The sequence below is a fragment of the Ixodes scapularis genome, unplaced genomic scaffold, assembly GCF_016920785.2.
Source record: "Ixodes scapularis isolate PalLabHiFi unplaced genomic scaffold, ASM1692078v2 PGA_scaffold6__148_contigs__length_123643588, whole genome shotgun sequence".
NCBI classification, from domain to species: Eukaryota; Metazoa; Arthropoda; class Arachnida; order Ixodida; family Ixodidae; genus Ixodes; species Ixodes scapularis.
The window spans coordinates 14,604,782-14,610,781 of record NW_024609881.1 but is presented as its reverse complement, the minus strand read 5'-3'; the positions used below and the strand labels follow the sequence as shown (position 1 = coordinate 14,610,781).

The following is a 6,000-nucleotide window of genomic DNA, read 5'->3' as shown; positions in this document are numbered from 1 at the left end:
TATGGTGTTTACTAGTCCATGCTCAATTTCACTTAAAAGAAAGTATTGCAACCTGTGTTTTGAAACATGTTTATTTTTTACGTTACGGCATTGTTATATAAAAAAAGAACACATTCAAAGACAAACTGCTTGTTGTCTTCTTTATACATTCAAACTGACACAAATCCAATATGTGATTATCGAGTAGTACACCTGGCTTTGTGGTAGCCATAATAGATTGTAAAAGGGAGCAGGGCAATGGAAGCGTCGAGAAAATGAATCGATGTCCAAACCCTATAAAACAATATATTGCAGTAAAAGAAGCAAAACGGGTCTCACCAGTAGCCTCATTGAGTTCTCCGTTTCTTGCAAGGGCGAGCCAGATGCTCCGTTGGCTAGCTAAATAACCCTACAAAACCTTCTGTTATTGTCCCACGCATTTTATGCACCCTGCTTGCAAATTAAAAAAAGGCTCTATCAACATCATCGTGATGCACCGAATAGCTTTTCGGAGACAGTTCTACATGTCTGTAAAGGTAACACGGTGGTTGTGCGATGAACTGCGCAAAGCGTTGGAGTTGACACTGTGGAGCTTATGGACGGCCATGACTGTGGAGCAACAAGTGAAGCACATACTGCCAAGGGGGGGGGGGGGGGGGGGGAGGCGTCTCTGGTGGCGAGGGCGTCAGTCGAGGTGAAGACGACGAGGGGTTCGCCGTCGCCGGTGACGTCCCTGGTGTGCGGGAGTGCCGCCGTGGCGAGGACGATGAGGGGCTCACTGTCGCCGCTGGTGTCCCTGATGAGTGGGACCTTCGTCGTGGCGACGGACTCCTTGGCGCTGGTGGTGTCTCTGGTGGGCGCGACTGCCATCGTGGCTTGCGTGGGGCTCCGGGGAGGCACGGCTGTGGTGGGTTCGGAACTGGGCAACAAGGCGCTGCCTCAAAGCCCTGCCCATGTCTGAGAGGGTGACCCGAGGGTGGGCAGGAGCCAGCCTCTCGTCATCCGCCACTGACCCCTCCGAGCTCGGCCCAGACTTCAACCCTGGCTCGTCAGGGTCACAGTCTGGCTCCGGTTCTGGCTCCCTCGATGAAAGGCAGATATTGTGGAGCACTGCACACGCGGATATAATGACGGTGGCTGTTGTTGGATGATAATACAGAGTCCGGTGCCTTTTCAGACACTGGAATCTGCTTTTTAACAGCCCAATGCAGCGCTCCACAACGGACCTTATTGAAGAATGTGCCTTATTTTACGGGCCGCAAGCCGTGGAGCTCGCGTGGAATCCAGGGACAGGGGTGATAGCCAAGGCTCCAAGGCATAGCCGCTGTCACCTGCAGAGTCAGAGAAGGAAATGTATGATATTAACGCTGTTCTCTTTAAAAAGGAAACTTCAACGACAGTTGTAATATACCCGTCGTGTTCAGAAATAGGCTGAATATGATCCACAATACCCGTAAATACAATTGCACACTTGTATTTTGAGCCTGATGGCTGTGTTTTTTGTTATAAACAGCCCTCACTGGCAAGCGCTCGGAGAGCAGCCAGATGAGAGCACGTCACATCCGGTGCAATCGTGATGTAGTTTATCTCGGGATGAGCAAAGCTGTGGCGAGGCAGACGTCGTCAGGATGCCCTAGTTGTTCCAGCAATTAAAGCGGTCGAAGCACGCCAGCGATCGGGCCACAGCAACTAACCCCAAAGCTGCTTTTGTTTGATTTTTGTGTGACGGGTTAATTTCTATCATCTTGGGACACACAAAAGAGAGTCCCGTTGAGTGTGGACTTCCTCCCTCCCCTTTTCTCTTCTGCTGGCCGTAGAGCTGTCGGGATGACGTCAGGTTCAAAGCATGTATAGTTCTTGGTAAGGCAGTTATCATCACTACCTGTCAAGGTTCCTAGACGGGCATTACAAACGGCTTCAGCGACATCAAGAAAATACTCTTGGCTAATTGCCTAATTTTTTTTTAAATGCCTTTTTTAACAAGATATGGATATGTCCGATGTGATACTGCTCTTTTGAACACGTATAGACCAAAAAATAAGCACCAAAATTTCGTTGTAGTATTCCTTTAAAATTGTTGACAACTAAGCAGGTCAAACTGCTGTTTGCAACCTTTCCCCCCTGTAGTTGACAGCTGCGTCAGAGTGTTTCCAAGGAGACGTGTCACAGGTATGGTCAGAGTGCATTCCAGTTATCCATGTTCGGAGCAGTATATGTGATATTGTAGCTTATTGAGGAGTTTCAGCGAATATAGGGGGCGCTCCGATCGATCCAATATGGCGGACAAGAGGGGGATAGATTTGCGACGCCCGTAGAGCGGTAGGGTATAAATAAAACAAAGCGTGTCGTTCTCTGTTTGTTGCCGTGTGCGAGACGATCATCATTTCAACCAAGACCTACCGTGATGCTACAAATCAAGTGTTCTAGTCAGTCGAAGGCAAGAAATCTTGCCATAGTCAAGATATGTGTGCAAGTGTTCGACGTGAGCTCTCACGCTGGTGCAGCTGTCTTCAAGTTGAAACGAATGTACGCGGGTCCAAAGAAGGTACTTATCAACAATGTTCGCGCGTTGAAACTATGAAGCATACTTTATCTAAAACTAAAATTATCGGTCTGTGGCTACAAACATTTTTGTTGACTGTAGCCATTCAGGCCTCGCATTAAAAGGTGTTGCGAACTCTTCGGTTGTTCCAGTTAATTGTGCTAAAAAGCGGTTGGATGGAAAGTATGACAACTGCAGCATACAAGGGACGATTGAGGTCTTTGTCTTGCGTTCTATGTATCGAAACATTGGTATCCTTGGTGTTATATTGCGATCAGCTGGTCACCGATCGTCCTGTTTTTACGCATAATGTAAACAAGCCCCGGAAGCGCCAATCTCATTTCGATGTGCTTGTGCACCCCTACAAGCCTCGTTTGGCTCTTGTGGAAAGCTTTATTGTAATAGCAATAGTCTCATTGGTCATTCGAGTTGTATGTGCCACGGTGATATCTGCTGACAAACAAGTCTGTTTTAAATGCGAGAAGGAGAACGAAGGTAAAGCTTTTTTAACTTTTTTTTTTTTTTTACAGAACAGGGCAAAGCTTCTAAAACAAGAGCAATCTAAGCTGATATTTTAGTGTGCTCAAGAATGAATGGCAAAAGGTGCTTATGCTAGGTGGTAGATGTACGCAGTTGATTTTCTGTTTGCCTCTGCATTGTAAATTGGAAGACACGTATCAGCAAAAGACACGTGTCCTTTTGAAAATGTATTTTATTAGGGCAAAAATAGGTTTTTATATACAACCGAAGAGTTCGCAACACCATTTAATGCGAGGCCTGAACGGTCACATCATCTAAGCAACGTCAACAAAAATGTTCGTAGCCGCAGACCGATAAATTTAGGTTTAGATAAGTCGTCATAGTTCCAGCCTCAAACACGCAACATTGTTGATAGGTGCCTTTCTTGATGACAACTGCACCAACGTGAGAGAGCCCATGTCGTCGAACACTTGCACACATATCTTGACTATGGTATGGCAAGATTTCTTGCTCGAAGTGAAGATCATCTCACTACGACTAGTTACGACCACCCCCAGCAGCGATGCACGCGTCGAAGGGGCGCAACGCAGTCAGTCGCCGTCACCCAACGCTACTCGTTTGGCATTCACGGCTTTCCGCCCAGGTGCTTCGTTTCTACTTGGCACCGAGTGTTATTTTCTGTGCTTGTGTGTGCTCAGTGGCTCGATATGGGCCTCAAGAGCAGTTCTTCAGGCTCAATAGCGTTCGCCAAAGAACTTCTGAAGAAAATGCCACCCAGGAAAAAAAGCACGAAGACGCAACGCACCGGCTTGGCGGACTATGCACTGGGCGCAGAAATCGGGCCCTGCGGATTATACACCAAATGCAAACTATCTAAACAAAACAAAAAACATTTTTAGGCTCAAATTGGCTTCTGCGGACTATACGCCTGGACACTGGTGACTGTTATTATGCATTGTGTATTCACTGCTGTTTGTTGTGGCTTGAGACTGCCTTCCTGGAATGATGCAGAGGGGTCCACTGAACCTTGAAATAAAGATATTTAAGCACATCTAGATGCAATGTCCCTTAAAGCCAGATGGTCAGGGAAAAGGTATGCCATTATCTAATTTGCCAACAGCACACCAATGGTCATGATCAAAACTCACCGAGTCAATGGGCGGTTTTTCACCACAATATTTAGTGCCGTGGAATCACCAATTTGGTCCATTAAAAATCTTGAGGCAGTAGCCTATAGCACATCAATTCTGGATCTGCAGAGCTTATGCTGTAGACATGCATCATCACATGAGCATGTTTCTTATCAATCTTAAACGTAAAACGCTAGTTATGCAACGAAATTCCCATATCATTACATTTTTAGCAAATTTAATGGTCCCACCTGTCACACTGTTAGCTTTGGAAGTAAATCAATTCACAATACCATTATTGGCATACATCGTGCCAAGCATTAGTGCCGCATGTGGCACAAAAATGTCCTAACTGGGGAAGCGAACTTAATCGATCGTGGGGATTAAAGCACTTAAGTACGGGAGAAATTATCGATCAGAAGGTCACTCGAAAGGGAAGTTTTCTCGCTGAACGAACATGACTTTTTATTGGGCGTTCCGCAATGTAAGGCCGAAGACACTCACTCCGTGATCGGTACAGAAGCATTTGCTTAGCAGTCGGTCGTGCGTGCTAAAAATAACAAAAACAAAGGTGGATGAGACACGCGATAGATTCGCCTTTTCACGGAGTACTTACATTTAAAATCGTGTCAACATAAAGCGACTATGGCCCACCTTGCTAGCAGCAATCTTAAAATTTATCCGTGTAGTCGTCGCACCCGTGCACCAACCGAAAGCGTTGCTGCAAGCCCCTCCGCCGCCAACTTTCAGACGCTGTTGACTCTGAAGAACTGCTCTATGAGGTCGATATCCAGTCACTGAGCACATACACAAATACAGGAAATAATACTCGGTTCCAAGTACAAGCGAAGAACCCGGGGCGGAAAGCCCTGAACGCCGAACGACCTGCGTCGGGCGACGGCGACTGACTGCGTAGTACACTGGTTGCGCTCCTTCGACGCCTGCATGGCCTGCATCGCTGCGGCGGGTGGTCGTAGCTGGTCGTAGCTAGTCGTAGCAGATCGTGTCACCTCTGTTGCTCGTACCGAAACACTAGAGCCACGTAATATTCTTGCGGCCGAAGTTTATAAGCCTACGTTCGCGGCCAACGCATATACACAAAGCCAACGCCCAGTGAACCTATCCCCCTCGTTCTCTTTCGGCGACCGGCCGCCTGGGCGGTGACACCGTCGCTGAAACTCCTCAATAAGTGGTGCAAAGCCATCATGTACAGAACCAACAAATGGACTGTGCTTACCGAGCAGGAGCCTGCCATCGTCTATCAGCCGGCCTTGCTCGAGGTTGCTCCGGAGCCGCGAGTAGCACCACGCGAAGGAGTTGTGCACCGACCCAGGATACCGTAGGTCGATGCTCATCACCCGGCAGTTGGCGTCACACACCTGCAATAATAAGACATATGTAGAATTAATTCAACTGAATCCACAAACAGTTGATTGCACTCATTGTCATGGGGCCCTGTCAAACACTATCTACATGCTGACGAACATACCACCATAAATTATGTGGTTTACAAATTTTAAAAGTATTAAAAAAAAACAAAAAAACACGGACTAAATGAAGGAGGACACACAGAGCGCTGTCTGTGTTACAAAGATTAATATTATATGATATATAGCCACTACCTTTGATCCACGTAATAGTTTAGGCAAATCTGTTTTTTCTTCAAAGGAGAGTCTACACTTTATCATGCAGGATAGGGACTAATGCTTAAAAGCTTAACACATGAAAACAAACAGAGATCGAAAGCTTTTCAGCTAGCAAACCCTCCCTTCCTTCGTCGAACAAAAGCTTGTGCAGAGGATGAACGAGTACTAACATCGGAATTAAAAACAGCGCGGAAAGACGAGGACCAGACAAAGAAGTGACACG

At 46.8% G+C, this 6,000-nt stretch overlaps 1 pseudogene; it reads right to left on the bottom strand.

The window, feature by feature from the left end:
• Nucleotides 1–664: 664 nt before the first annotated feature.
• LOC120844188 overlaps nucleotides 665–6,000 on the bottom strand; it is a 61,789-nt pseudogene continuing 56,453 nt past the window's right edge.